Source organism: Thalassophryne amazonica, chromosome 12 (assembly GCF_902500255.1).
Source record: "Thalassophryne amazonica chromosome 12, fThaAma1.1, whole genome shotgun sequence".
NCBI lineage: Eukaryota > Metazoa > Chordata > Actinopteri > Batrachoidiformes > Batrachoididae > Thalassophryne > Thalassophryne amazonica.
In genome coordinates this window covers 83,700,444-83,716,956 of record NC_047114.1, presented here as the reverse complement: position 1 = coordinate 83,716,956, position 16,513 = coordinate 83,700,444, and the positions used below count along the sequence as shown (strand labels likewise).

The 16,513-nt window shown below is 47.2% G+C and overlaps 1 pseudogene; it reads right to left on the bottom strand.

The window, feature by feature from the left end:
• Positions 1–736: 736 nt before the first annotated feature.
• The window catches only part of LOC117521679, a 53,793-nt pseudogene continuing 38,016 nt past the window's right edge, over positions 737–16,513 (bottom strand).

Genomic DNA, 16,513 nt, shown 5'->3' with positions numbered 1-16,513 from the left:
CCTGTATGAACTTCCTGTTTGCGGTGACAAACGTACGTCTGGTTTGTGGTCATGGCAGAAACTGAGCTGGATGGACTGTGAGAACACACTCACACATCCTCGCTAAGCTCTGCCGCCTCGCCCTGCTCGGGATTGGCAACTGTGTGAATTATACATGCATTGCACAATTGGTAAATCATTTATTCAGACACTTCTGAATCATTAATACATGTCTAACTCATGGCGTAATAATACATACATACTTGCACTTACAAATAGTTTGTTCATGGTTTATTAGGTATAGAAAAATTTGGTAAACACATAATGCAGGAGACTATTCATTAGAAGTAAAGCATTAATTAAATGTATTAGTTAATTACTTAGTAAGTATGAGTCATTCTTAATTATTTGTTACTAATTCATTATGTATTTATTCATGCTTAATTAAGACTAAATGAGGTGTAATTATTACAAAGTGCTACCTAATAGTCATCATGTCAGCTTGCCATAAAGACACAAATACATGTATATTTTTTTAATGTCAAGTTGTCATAATAAGGACATCCCAAACACACACACACACACACACACACACACACACACACACACACACACACACACACACACACACACACACACACACACACACACACACACACACACACACACACACACACAAATAAAATGTACCTCAAAATGGGAATAACTGAAAACATAGTAAAATCTAGAAAATACCCCCGTACCCCAACTTAAAATATTTCAGTATCTCATTACATATCAGTTGTCTTCAGCATCACCACATCATGCATCTTATCTTTCAAGTCTGATGAATTAATGACCAATTCAAAGATTCCTCTGCAGGTTCCTCTACGGGTGCATTCTTCTTTAAATCATCTTGGGAGAGATGTTGCACGACGCCGACGCCAATGCAGTCACCCAGAACATTAGTGGCAGTTCTCAAGCGATCACTAGTGATAAATGGGAGGACACGAGTTTCATCCATAAATTCTTTAAACCTGCTTTTCCAGGACATGGGTTCTTGAGAGCAGAATGTAACATGTTCTACAGGTCCACTGAGGTTGTTTCTGACTGAGACCATTTTAAAAATAATGAACCAATACAGAGGCGTGTATATGTACTTACAGAATCCAATCCACAATCAAGAGCAGAGATATGTCTTCGGTAGGAAGTCCAGTTGATGACAACACAATTATCATAGACACCATGCCAGCCTGAGGTATGCCTGCTGTTGGGTATTTTCTCCTCCAAACATTTTTCAAACCTTTAACAAGACAAACAGAGTCAAGAAACACCAGTGAGACAGAAAATCAAATATTACGCGCGGAGTGCGGCCAGGCTGTACACCAAGGCTACACTAAAGTCTGGCCTGCTTTTCCGCTCTTTTTATTAAGAGACGCCCTCATCACATAAACAAGAAACTTGTCCTAAGGGTGGGGGTAATGACGCAAGACAAGTTTCTTCCCATAACATAAACGCATACGTCAAGTGCAGCTGTAAGGAAGAACACTTCAGGTCAGCACATCTCGTTCGTCTGTTGCAGGTATCAGCTGTTCTGCATCTGCCTGAAGTGTCCTGTCTTCCACACTCCTTCACACTAAACACCACATCACAATAGTCAAAACGTTCTCTTGCTCCCAGTCGTTAGAGGCTGCGAAAACAAAGTTATGTTATAACAATAAGTACATCCAGTCCTTCATTCCCAGCTCAGATTGACCCCAGAGTGCTAAAACAAAATTGAATTCTCAGGATTGCATTAAGACAGGTGCAAAACAGCACATCTCCGTTCTCATGAGAAAGAAGACAAAGCTAAAACAAGGTTGAATAACACGTACGTTCTCAGGGTGAAGTGCAAAACAGCACAACACCGTTCTCATGAGAAAGAAGACAAATGTACAAACGTTTAACAGTGATAACATATATACAAAATCTTTAACATTCCCCTCCTGTTTATCGCCTGTTAAACATACAGTAGGCATCACTCAGCTTAGCACTTCTTTTTGAGATTTTCACTAAGAGGTTCATCATGGTATGTTTTCTCTATAGGCTTACACCCCAGAGGTGATGTCATCATTGTCACCATCATCGGTGTCTGGGTCATCATACTTCCATTGGTCTGGGTACAGGTCAGGAGAGCCATCGTCCTCCTTGTCGTCATCTGTCCCCAGAAGTGGATATGATGCTGGACCCCCTCCTGGTCCTGGACTTATTGCTGTGGTTATCATTCTATTTACAAGGCCTCGGAGACATGGAATACAACAACATCCACACAATGTTAGAATTGCAGCAAATACTGCTATAGACACTAATAGTGAAGAAATCAAAGACCTCCATTTTCCCATCCCTTCCAGCCACCAATCCCAGCCTTCGGTGTTTACTCCACTGTGCTCTTTCATCTTCCTGTTCAACGTTCTCAGCCCGTCAATGGCTTGAGTGAGACTGCCGTCTGCAGCTGTGTTGTTGGGAATGAATGTGCAGCATTGTTCTCCGAACATGGCACAAACACCTCCTTTCTCTGCCAACAACATATCCAGAGCAATGCGATTCTGGAAGGCCATAAGGGACGTGGCTTCTAACTGTGAATGGACAGCCTTAAATCCTTCCTCAGTCCAATTTCCTAATTTCTGTACATTGTAGTGGATGTAGTTTATTCTGTCCACGTTTTATTAATGGAGCACCACCAACAGATGGAAGATTCGAATCCAGCTGCTATTTGATTAACCAGTTTATACTCGTCAGGCACTCCCCTGGGGACTCCTATTGCGTCAATATATGTTGGATTTCCCACTCCTTTCCAATCTCTTTTCACTCTATGTCTGGCTACGTCTTTCTGCCAATCTTCAGGAATAAGAGAGGCTGCATATGTCGTAACGTCTTCAGGGGTCATGGGTATGGCTTCAACTGGTAACAATAATGATATTAATGCACAATAACCTGACACATTTCGTGGCAGTCTGTCAAAGATTCTGTTATCCCCACACCACCACCATACGTCACTCCTCCCGACAGGTTTGAATGTGGGAGTACTATGGACCACATTCTTACACCAGGCGGTGTGGTTTAAGCTACCCAAAGTCTTACTTGTCCCTGTCAAGTGTACACATGTATGGTTAGCATGCCCAACTTTGCTTGAGAATAAAGGTTTAATCTTAGTCAATTTGGTCACTGGATAGATCTTGTCCCACTTAGAACATTTGTTGTTTGCCGCAATGTATGTCTGTGTCATAGCAGTCAGTAGACAGTCTTTGGGTAATGCTGCCGGTATTACCTGTAATATAGGTCTGGGTCCCATACACACAACACAGTCCTTCTTTGCTGCTAGTCCTGCTTGTTCTGCCATTAAAAGCCAATTGTTATTTTGTCCACTAATTCCTGTAGTTACTAGGAACCAGTCATCTGCCTTCATGTCTTTTGTGCCTTGTACAGACACCCCCTTTGCTTGTATGGGCACCCCCTTTGCTTGTATGGACACCCCCTTTGACGTACTTAAGTCGGTCAATATTGGTTGCTGTACTCTATCTGTTTCACAGAGGAAGAAATGGAAATACGGATCTTTTCCTTGTTTGTATACCCAAAGGAGGAACAACCAACAGTCTCCCTCTATATCAGGTGGGAATATGGTTCCTTTTTCTGTGGTATTCACCACTATAGACAGCTTATCATCTGTTTGATACATTTTGAGACTTTGACTCTGGTACTTAGCCCACTCGGTTTGTGCCCATCTTGGTGTCCATCTACTCCATTCATCGGCTACCAACGTTTCCCATCTCCTATCTTGTTGATCGTTGGTCATATACCATGAGAAACTATTTCCGTAATTAGTCCCTCTGTCACCATCCGGCATTCCATGGATAAGAGCACTATATGGTACAGAGATGATCACAGAAGTATTTCTAGGAATGCAGGCCTGTACACCAAATCGGTATGCATTATTCCCATCACAGCTATGTACTGTGGCATTGATTATCGGACTGGGGTCTTGTTACTTCTTTTTGGTCTCTGCAATCTGCGGATGTGATCCTTATTATCATGTCCCGTGCTCATGGCTTTTAATAATAATACCAATTCAAAAAAGAAAAGTAGCATAACAAGGACTGTCCGTGGGGTCCAGAAACCCCCTTTCTTTTTATCTTTTTCTTTCGCCATTTCTGCACACTACAGCACACCTATGTTCAGAACAGTGGCTTCTTAATGTCTTCTGCTAGCTTTCGTGTCTAACCTGGATCTTAACACCAAGCTCACACACTATTACTAGTCTTGTCCTACTGTTCTTACTGTTTGTCTGTGTCTGCAGAAATGACTTTCTTACAGTGAGTTAAATGAATCCATGTACTTCTTTCCCCAATTTTCAAAGCTGTGGGTGTTGTGAGTAGTACTTGATAGGGCCCTTCCCATTTAGGTGAATGCCAGTGTTTTCTCTTGATGCTTCTTATCAACACCCAGTCTCCAGGTACCACTTTAGGGTCCTCCTGTGGAGAAATGGGATCATCAGTGTTTGGAACTCTCCCTCGTTGTCCTTCTAACATTTTTCTCATGTAATCCGCCAAATTGGCTTCCTCAGGTACATCCCAAATTTGTCCATAATATGGCAATCGATATTTTCTGCCAAACAATGTTTCATACGGTGTCAACCCATGGTACTAGTTATGTTTATATACATTTTTACCAAATCTACACAATGTGTCCATGGTCTGCCTGTTTCCTCCATTGTCTTTCTAAGTCTGTTTTTACTGTTCCATTCATCCTTTCCACTAATCCGGCGCTTTGTGGATGATAAGCACAATGATTTTTGAGATTAACCTGTAGTGCTTCTCCTACGTATTGCACTATTGCATTAACAAAATGCGCTCCGTTATCTGAATAGACTGTTTCTGGTATTCCAAATCGTGGGATGATGTCTTTGCATAATGCTTTAGCCACTGTAAGTGAATCTGCATGTTTTGTAGGGAACAATTCTACCCATTTTGAGAAGGCATCAATTATGACTAAACAAAATTCCTTCCCTTCATGTTTACTCAGCTGTATATAATCCATATGAATCACTTGAAAGGGATATTGTGGTGTTGGAAATTTACCTCTTTGGGGTCTCAAATTGCCTTGTGAGTTGTGTTTTGCACATATCATGCATGCTCTACAATGCTGTTTTGCATATGCATCGAACCCATAAAGACAAAAAATAGATTGCAATTGCGATATCATACCCCCTGATGAGACATGCGTCACGCCATGGCTCATAATAGCTGCCCATTTAAACATATTTTTTGGCAATATGGGTTTCTTTTGTGGTCATACGTACAAGTCATTTGCATACGTAGCGCCTTTAGCTATCCACATTTGTTTTTCTCTGTCTGTTGCCTGCTGTTGCATATCAGCAAGCAGTGTACGACCTATATACAAATCTGGAGTTGTTTCCTGTATAACAAAAATAGAAGAAGCTGCTGCTGCCTCTTTTGCTACTCTGTCAGCAAAATCATTTCCTTTTGAAACACTGTCAGAGCCTTTAGTGTGAGCCGCACATTTGCATATAGCAATTTGTTGAGGCAACTTCACAGCTTGCAGTAGGGCAGTTAGGAGAGTGGCATGAGTCACTGGCTTTCCAGATGATGTCACCATTCCACGCTCCTCCCACAGTTTTGCAAACACATGCACTGTGCTGAAAGCGTACTGGCTGTCTGTATAAATTGATACGGCCGTACCTTGAAACAGATAGCAAGCTGCAGTTAAAGCAACTAATTCAGCTGCTTGTGCTGAAAATGACGATGGCAATGAAGCAGAATCTAATACTTCTGAATTTGTGACGACAGCATATCCAGATTGTGTTTGTCCATAAGCATTTTTGGTGGAAGAACCATCCACATACACGATTGTACTGTTTGGGATGGGTGTGTCCCGGAGGTCTGGGCGTGCTTTTGTACAAACTGTTGCTACATCAAGACAATTGTGCGGCTCACCATCCTCAGGTAAAGGTATCAATGTGGAGGGATTCAATGTTGTACAGCGCTCTATCGTAAGGTGTGGCTGTGATAATAGCAAGGACATGCACGAAAGATGTCTTGCTGGGGACAAAAGGCTCATGTTTGTCTGCAACAAAAGTGCAGAGACTGCATGTGGAACTTTCAATGTCAACTGATGGAATAGAACAACATTACTGCTACTTTGAACAGCCATAGAGGCCGCAACAACAGCCTGTACGCATGGTGGTAAAGCACTTGCTACTGCATCCAATTTAGATGAGTAGTAGGCAACTGGCCTCAATTTTGAGCCATACACTTGAACCAAAACACTAGTCATGAACTTATTCTTACAATCAACTGTTTGAGTAAATGGTTTACTATAATCTGGTAGTGCCAAAACTGTGGATGACACTAATGTTTGTTTTACTTTTACAAAGGCTTCCTCAGCATCTTTGTTCCATTCCAACACGGTTGACATTGAAATATCATCTTTGTACATCAAATCAGAAAGTGGACTAGTCAACTCTGCATAGCAAGGAATCCATGCCCTGCAGTAATTTGTCAATCCAAGAAATGACATCATCTGCTTTTTGGTTTGTGGTTTTGGAGCGTGCAAAATTGCTTCCTTCCTGTCAGACAGGATCGTGCGCCCTGTGGCTGATAACTCATGTCCTAAATATTTTACTTTATCCCTACACAACTGAACTTTGTTTCTACTCACTCTGTGGCCATTGTCAAATAAGAAACATAATAATGCTACTGTGTCAGTTATGCAGTTTTCTCGTGTGTCAGAGGCAATCAAAATGTCATCAACATACACTAATAGTTGGCTATCTGCCGGTGGAACGAAATTGGCTAAACATGCTGACATGACTTGAGAATAAATAGTTGGACTCTCTGCGTAACCCTGCGGTAATCTGGTGAATGTATATCGTTGTCCTTTAAAGGTAAAAGCAAACCAGAATTGACTATCTGGGTGTACTGGCACAGAGAAAAATGCATTACTTATGTCAATTACTGAGAAACTATTAGAATTTGGTCTCAGCGAATTTAACAAGGTGTGTGGATCTGGGACACATGGTGCTCTTTTAATCACAGCAGCATTTACTGCCTGCAGATCTTGAATCATTCTCCACCCCACTGAGGGCGGAGCCTTTTTCACAGGAAATATGGGTGTGTTACATGGTGAATCTGGACATGGCACTATTACTCCTGCTGTTAATAAATCCTCTATTACTGGCCTGATTCCTTCAATTGCATCAGGTTTCAATGGATACTGTCTTACACATGGTCTGTATTCTGTTTTTGGCCTTATAACTACAGGTTGTGCATTTTTAATCAGTCCTACGTCTGAAGGACCTGTTGTCCACAATCCTGACGGTACTGAAGAGAGAAGAGCATCCTCTTCAGGACTCAACTGAAACACTCAGGATTGTGAAGTGGACGCATCAATGTGTGTTCCAGCTGTCAGCACCAATGAGACATTAACTAGCACTTTATACAACTTGGTTGATGGACTGAACTCCGTTCGTGGGCCAACTCTACTCCAATCAGAGGCTGACAAAGCTGTTATGACTGTCAGTCCCAATTCTTGCCATTCTGTCAAATATGGCTTACAAAGTGACATATGTAATGGCATACCTGTGAATTTCAATTTTGATACATCTTCAGTGGCGCCTGTTACTGTTATGACGGCTATTGAGTTGCCATCATGAATCAAATCGGTCATTGTCAGTTTCACAGGTGAAACATTTTTCAATTTAGTTTCATAGTCACCATCCGGACCTGGAGGATCTTTATGCCACATTGTGACATGCAGGTCAGGTGGTGACATCTGTTGTTCAGGATTTTTTAGTAGGGCTGTCGCTTGCAAGACGACATCTTTACCCCATCCTGCAGCATCTTCTTCTGAGATGTCAAATGTATAGTAATAGTGGAATGTGGGGTCAGCGCTTTCTTCTCTTACCATGTTAACGCCTCCTGTGCGTTCAACAACTAATTTCCCTTGTTCCACAATTATGGACAAGCCCAATGCAGTCAATCCGTCTCGTCCTAGGAGGTTAACTGGACATTGTGGCATGCTTAACACTGACATAGTACACGTCAGGCCAAATGGATCTGTCAACGTTATGGGTTTGGTGATAGGGACGTCTGATGTTTGTCCATTTGCAGAGCGAACCCTAAAGAGTTCGTTGCTTAATTGATGGACAGGTATGTTGTCATTACATGTGGTTCTACATGCTCCTGTATCACAAAGGAATGTCACTGGTCGTCCATTTACCAACAAAGTCACTTCTGGTTTTGGTACCGGATTTCCCAGCAAGGCACACAGATCCATATCGCAATCAGACTGCCTATATGATGTGGAATCATGGATTATGGATTCTAGTCATTGTGGATACTGTGGCTGAGGAGGATTATTCCGTTGTGGAATTCCTCCTGCTGCTCCCTCAGTAGGTGGATTCGGACAATTTCTATACATATGTCCCTCTCTTCCACAGTTCCAACAAATCAGGGGACCACGTGGTGGCCCTCCCTGTCTGGGCTGCTGTTGTGGTTGCCATGGTCCTTGACGTTGTGGCTGTCCACCTTGTCTATTTTGCCATGGCTTTTTGGGGCGTTTGCACTGCTTCTGCTGTCTTAAGTTACCCTGCTGGTAATATATTTCGTCATCTCCATGTGCTACATACACTCCTTTGTCGCTGTTTCTTGTCTTTTTCTGCTTTAAGACTTCTTCTGCATGACAGCAGTGTGTATGTGTGTCTTCCAATGTGCCTGTAGGCAATCCAATCCAATGTTTCTGTATCCAAGCTTTTATATCCTTATTGGAATGTTGGATCAGAGCGTTTTTCAATTGTTGTTCATACACAGGTGTTTCTGGCAATATGCCACTATGGACCCTAAACACATTCTCAAATCTGCACCTAAACTCTGTCCATGGCTCTCCTTCTTTCTGAGTTGTCCTGGTAATTTCAGTATAATTTATCTTTGGTCCTAACACTCCTTTTGCACGTGTAATCATAGCTTCCACTCTTGTTTTCAAGACTAGATCATCATGTGTCAGTGGCACGCCTTGTTGATCTGCAGGATTCCAGTCTCCGCGTACCTGACTCCATTTAGGGCCACATGCTTTCATCCACACCTGTTGGACTTCAGGTCCATTAAGGTGGTAAGATGTTCTAATGTTTTCTATATCCTGCATAAATCCCTCAATATCGACATGTGGCGATGGTATCATGTCGACTGCTGCTTTGATATCATCAGCATTCCATGTCCGATAAACGAGCATGGTTGGTAGCTGTCCTGCTGTTCCTGCACGAGGATTTGGTACTTCTATCATAGGATAGGCACCTCCCTGATCACTATGTTCCACCATGGGAGGGGCTGTAGGCACTTTCGCTTGACTGCGTGTTTGTGGTTTTTCTGGTTTTTCTCTTTTTACCTTAGGTTTTACCGCCAAATCATACTGTGGTGGCGGTACATCGTCATCCTCTGGTAGAGGAGATAAAGGTCTCTTTGTCACCGACGATCCAGCCGGCGGTGATTGTTGAGGCTGTTCTGGCTCTCTGTGCTGAATTATCACATCTTCTTCTGCCTTACCTACAGCTTTCTTTTTCCTTGCTTTCTCTAATCGTCGCTTCTCTGCTCCTTTCTGTCTGTTCTCTGCTTCTTCCTCCCAAAATGCCACTAAATCTGCCCCTACTTTCTGCATCTTTTTCTCATCACCTTTATGTTCCCGTTCTAACTCCTTCTTTAGCTTCTGTATACTGATCAGGTTCAGTCGTCCGTCAAAGTCATGTTTATTTATCCAGGTCTCCAATTTCTTTGTTGCTTTTGGATTTTTTGCCTCCATAACTTTCCAGTCGTCAGTTGATAAATTTTCCTTATTTTTAGACGTCTTACCCCCCATTTTTATTATCCCTTGTTATAATTTGGACTTCAGACGGGGGCACACCTAGGGTGTTCTAAATCTGAAGTTTTCACACTTTCTTTGGACGTGACAATTAATTTGCCGTCGTGTGGTTGATTCCTTTCACCTCCCCGTAGGAAGCGGAATCACTTGCCTCTGCTTCCACACGCACGGTTGTCACTAACGTTGTCCAAAGTATTACACTTTCACACAGTTATTACACTTGCGCAAAACACTATTTACACATAGAAACACTCCTAATAATCGTACGCGTATTCTTATGTCAGGGGAGCTCGCCCTCCCGTGAAATTTAACTAATGTCCTGCCTTAGGGGACTCCGCCGTCCCTGCCAAATTTAACTACTTTTTTACAGTGCACGTATTTCTACCCGGGATTTCCTTTACGTATTAAAACAGAGGAGTCCGTATCCTCCTTCCGGAATTTAACTACTTGCGTCCCTCGCAACCGTAGAGGAGTCCGTCCTCCTTACAGAGTTTAACTGTGTTTCATTAACAGACGATTCTGTATCATCGCTTACGGAGTTTAACTGTTTTATGTGATCACTTTTATCCCCTACCGGTACGCGTATTAAAACAGAGGAGTCCGCACCCTCCTTACAGAGTTTAACTGCTTTGCATTAACAGGCGATTCTGTATCATCGCTTGCGGAATTTAACTGTTTTATGTGATCTGATCACCACTCACTCAGTACTGTTTACAAAGAAATTTTACTCACTGACTCGACTTCCTGTCTGTCTTCTTCGGGAAAATCTCGTCAACCAGACGATGCCAACGGTGGTCGACAATTGCAGACACGATCAATCGATCGATCAGACCTTGGCCAAGGATTTACGTCTGGACTTGACGACCTCCGCCGGACACCTCCGGTGTTGTTGAGATCCCGGACGAGCCCCCAGTCAATGTTGGGTATTTTCTCCTCCAAACATTTTTCAAACCTTTAACAAGACAAACAGAGTCAAGAAACACCAGTGAGACAGAAAATCAAATATTACGCGGAGTGCGGCCAGGCTGTACACCAAGGCTACACTAAAGTCTGGCCTGCTTTTCCGCTCTTTTTATTAAGAGACGCCCTCATCACATAAACAAGAAACTTGTCCTAAGGGTGGGGGTAATGACGCAAGACAAGTTTCTTCCCATAACATAAACGCATACGTCAAGTGCAGCTGTAAGGAAGAACACTTCAGGTCAGCACATCTCGTTCGTCTGTTGCAGGTATCAGCTGTTCTGCATCTGCCTGAAGTGTCCTGTCTTCCACACTCCTTCACACTAAACACCACATCACAATAGTCAAAACGTTCTCTTGCTCCCAGTCGTTAGAGGCTGCGAAAACAAAGTTATGTTATAACAATAAGTACATCCAGTCCTTCATTCCCAGCTCAGATTGACCCCAGAGTGCTAAAACAAAATTGAATTCTCAGGATTGCATTAAGACAGGTGCAAAACAGCACATCTCCGTTCTCATGAGAAAGAAGACAAAGCTAAAACAAGGTTGAATAACACGTACGTTCTCAGGGTGAAGTGCAAAACAGCACAACACCGTTCTCATGAGAAAGAAGACAAATGTACAAACGTTTAACAGTGATAACATATATACAAAATCTTTAACACCTGCTGCACCCGTGCTTACAGCTGTGACGATCATACTGAGCAAGAGAACAGTCATGGTTAAGCAATACAATACTAGTTATTAGAGAGTATGGCTTAGGTCTGTACAGACTTGGATGGTAAGGTTAGAGCTTACCATCCAAGTGTGAATTGAATTAAATGTTACATCTACCACACTACGCAACTACCTATGGTCCTGGATGGAATGTTGTGTGGGCCGCTGAAGAGGAGGTACTGCTGGCCCACCACCACTAGAGGGCGCCCTGCCTGGAGTGCGGGCTCCAGGCACCGGAGGGCGCTGCCGCCTTACAGGAGCAGCCAGGATGACAGCTGTCACCCATCACCGGAGACAGCTGATCCCAATCACTACGGAGGTATATCAGCAGGACAGCATCTCCACCTCATTTGCCGAGATATCGTTTCTACCAGAGAGGTAACGTATCAAAGCAAATAGAGTGCATCTTTTGGATTGAGCCAGTTTTTTGGATTACTGTTCCAACGAGAAGTGGAGGTACCTTTCCTGCTGTTCGGAGACCTGGGTGCATACGCGCCCCCATCTAACTGTTCTTTGCTCCTCGCCAGCAGTACCAGGTCCGACACGCGGAGGCAGTGGCCACCTGGGAGTTCGGGACTTGGCGGCTCCAGTATTCCCGGGGTCCTGTGGCGGAGGAAGCCGTGTGGTTCCGGTCTTACCTTGGAGAGGCGTCTCCTATCTTCGAGCCTGCCCACACGACACTTTTGTGAATTGACTGTTGTCCATTGCTGTGATTGGTTGTATTCGTTGTGCACATTCACAACAGTAAAGCGTTGTTATTTTGACTTACTCCATTGTCCGTTCATTTGCGCCCCCTGTTGTGGGTCCGTGTTCCTACACTTTCCCAACAGGATATCTCGGCCAGCGTCATGGATCCGAGGGGCGTCAACCGGCTGTTTGAACGGCCAATGGAAGAACAGGACGCGCAGGCGTCCGCGGGAGGGGTAATCGGTGAGTTGCAGCGGATCCTCACCGCTTTCACGACTCGGTTGGATTTCATGACCGAGCAGAACGTCCTCCTGAACCGCAGGGTGGAGGCTCTCGCCGCGCAGGTGGAAGCGCGCCCTCCGGGCGCCGCTGCGGCTCTCCCTCCCGTAGATCCTGTGCGTAACGTTGACGTTCCACTGGTTGTTCAACGACCTCTCCCTCCTTCCCCGGAAGCATACATAAGCCCTCCAGAGCCGTACGGAGGCTGTGTGGAGACGTGCGCGGATTTTCTGATGCAGTGTTCGCTCGTCTTCGCACAGCGTCCCGTTATGTACGCGACCGATGCTAGTAAAGTAGCTTATGTCATAAACCTGCTTCGCAGTGAGGCACGCGCTTGGGCTACAGCGCTCTGGGAGCAGAATTCACGGCTCCTTCTGACATACGATGGGTTTGTGAGGGGGCTCAGAACCGTGTTCGATCACCCTAATAGAGGAGAAACCGCTTCAACCGTGCTACTGTCAATGAGACAGGGGCGCCGGAGCGCAGCTGTTTATGCAGTCGACTTCCGCATAGCGGCTGCGAGATCCGGCTGGAATAACGCTGCCCTCCGCGCCGCCTTTGTAAACGGACTGTCTTTGGTTCTCAAGGAGCACCTGGTGGCTAAGGACGAACCGCGGGATTTAGACGGGCTTATCGATCTTGTCATACGGTTGGACAACCGGTTAGAAGAACGTCGGCGGGAACGAGACGAAGGGCGTGGCCGGGCACGCGCCGTCCCTCTCCCTTCCGGTTCCGACCGCGCTCCGCCTTCCCCACACTCCATGGCCCCTGCGCTCCGTGGGGCCACAGCTCCCCCTACTGACGAAGCTATGGACACGAGTAGGGCAACATTTAGGGCACCAGCTGCACAGAGGAGACGGGCCCATGGAGCTTGTTTTGTTTGTGGTGCACTAGAGCACCATGTGAGAGACTGCCCCGAGCGGTTACAACACCAACGCCCGCCCCTAGAGACTGGGCTAGGGGTGGGCCGAGACATTCACGTGGGACACACCCACATTGCTACACGACTCCCAGTCACGATCCTGTATGAGGATTTAACCCTGAAGGCCCCAGCACTGGTGGACACGAGCTCTGAGGGGAATCTGTTGGACTGCAGATGGGCCAGGGAGATAGGGCTCCCTCTGGTGGCGCTTACCTTGCCTGTGCAGGTTCGAGCACTAGATGGCTCCCTGCTCCCTCCGATCACACATAAGACACCACCTGTAACGCTGGTGGTGTCAGGAAACCACCGGGAGGTGATCGAGTTTTTTGTGACTCAGGCCACTTCCCGTGTGGTTTTAGGCTTTCCCTGGATGTTGAAGCACAATCCCCGGATTGATTGGCCGTCCGGGGTAGTGGTTCAGTGGAGCGAGACCTGCCATCGGGTGTGTCTAGGTCCTCGGTTCCTCCCGGCTCCCAAGCTAAGGAGGAGGTCAGAGTCCCGCCCAATCTGGGGACGGTGCCGGTGGAGTACCACGACCTTGTCGACGTGTTCAGCAAGGATATGGCGCTCACACTCCCCCCCCACCGTCCGTACGATTGTGCCATCGATTTGGTTCCAGGCAGTGGGTTCCCGTCCAGTAGACTGTACAACCTCTCACGACCTGAGCGCGAATCAATGGAGACCTACATCCGGGACTCGTTAGCTGCCGGGTTGATCCGAAATTCCACCTCCCCGATGGGCGCAGGTTTCTTTTTCGTGGGTAAAAAAGATGGCGGACTTCGTCCATGCATCGATTATAGGGGGCTGAACGAAATCACGGTTCGCAACCGATACCCGTTACCCCTGTTGGATTCGGTGTTCACGCCCCTGCATGGAGCCAAGATTTTTACCAAGCTTGATCTTAGAAACGCGTATCATCTGGTTCGGATCCGGAAGGGAGACGAGTGGAAGACGGCATTCAACACCCCCTTAGGTCACTTTGAGTACCTGGTCATGCCGTTCGGCCTCACAAACGCCCCCGCGACGTTCCAAGCCTTGGTTAACGATGTATTGCGGGACTTCCTGCACCGATTCGTCTTCGTATATCTAGACGATATACTCATCTTTTCTCCGGATCCTGAGACTCATGTCCGGCATGTACGTCAGGTCCTGCAGCGGTTGTTAGAGAACCGGCTGTTTGTGAAGGGCGAGAAGTGTGAGTTCCACCGCACTTCTTTGTCCTTCCTGGGGTTCATCATCTCCTCCAACTCCGTCGCTCCTGATCCGGCCAAGGTTGTGGCGGTGAGAGACTGGCCCCAACCAACAAGCCGTAGGAAGTTGCAACAGTTCCTAGGCTTTGCTAATTTCTACAGGAGGTTCATTAAGGGCTACAGTCAGGTAGTTAGCCCCCTGACAGCCCTGACCTCACCAAAAGTTCCCTTCACCCAGTCGGATCGGTGCGATGCCGCGTTTAAGGAGTTGAAACGGCGCTTCTCGTCTGCACCCGTTCTGGTGCAGCCCGATCCTAGTCGCCAGTTAGTGGTTGAAGTGGACGCCTCGGACTCAGGGATAGGAGCCGTGCTGTCCCAGAGCGGGAAGACCGATAAGGTCCTTCACCCGTGTGCCTATTTTTCCCGCAGGTTGACCCCAGCCGAACGGAACTATGACGTCGGCAATCGAGAGCTCCTTGCGGTGAAAGAGGCTCTTGAGGAGTGGAGACATCTGTTGGAGGGAACGTCCGTGCCATTCACGGTTTTCACTGACCACCGGAACCTGGAGTATATCAGGACCGCCAAGCGACTGAACCCCAGGCAAGCCCGCTGGTCACTGTTCTTCGGCCGTTTTGACTTCCGGATCACCTACCGTCCCGGGACCAAAAACCAAAGATCGGATGCCTTGTCCCGGGTACACGAAGATGAGGTCAAAACGGAGCCGTCGGATCCCCCGGAACCCATCATCCCGGAGTCCGCTATCGTGGCCGCCCTCACCTGGGACGTGGAGAAAACCATCCGGGAGGCCCTGACACGAGACCCGGACCCCGGAACCGGACCGAAGAACAAACTCTACGTCCCACCAGAAGCCAGGGCTGCAGTTCTGGACTTCTGTCACGGTTCTAAGCTCTCCTGTCACCCTGGGGTGCGAAGAACCGTGGCAGTCGTCCGGCAGCGCTTCTGGTGGGCGTCCCTGGAGGCCGACGTCCGGGGTTACATCCAGGCCTGTACCACCTGTGCCAGGGGCAAGGCGGATCACCGTAAGACACCGGGATTGCTACAGCCGCTGCCCGTGCCTCATCGCCCCTGGTCCCACATCGGCCTGGATTTTGTCACGGGTCTCCCGCCGTCCCAGGGAAACACCGTCGTCCTCACGATAGTGGACCGATTCTCCAAGGCGGCCCACTTCGTGGCCCTCCCGAAGCTCCAACGGCCCAGGAGACAGCGGACCTCCTAGTCCACCATGTCGTCCGTCTGCATGGGATACCATCAGACATCGTCTCCGATCGCGGTCCCCAGTTCTCCTTGCAGGTTTGGAGGAGCTTTTGCCGGGAACTGGGGGCCACGGTCAGTCTCTTGTCCGGGTACCACCCCCAGACCAACGGACAAGCAGAACGGGCAAACCAGGAGATGGAGCAAACCTTGCGCTGTGTGACAGCCGCGCACCCGACGGCCTGGAGTACCCACCTGGCCTGGATCGAGTACGCGCACAACAGTCAAGTGTCGTCCGCCACCGGCCTCTCCCCCTTTGAGGTGTGTTTGGGGTATCAACCCCCGTTGTTTCCGGTGGTTGAGGGGGAGGTCGGTGTGCCCTCGGTCCAGGCCCACCTATGGAAGTGCCGTCGGGTGTGGCGTGCCGCCCGTTCTGCTTTGTTGAAGGCCCGGACGAGGGCGAAGAACCATGCAGACCGGCGGCGGGCCCCGGCTCCCACGTATCGTCCAGGGCAGGAGGTCTGGTTGTCCACCAAAGACATTCCCCTTCAAGTGGACTCCCCGAAACTGCAAGAACGATACATCGGCCCCTACAAAATACTCAAGGTCATCAATCCCGCCGCAGTGAGGCTCCGGCTTCCGGCCTCACTGCGGATTCACCCGGTATTCCATGTGTCAAGGA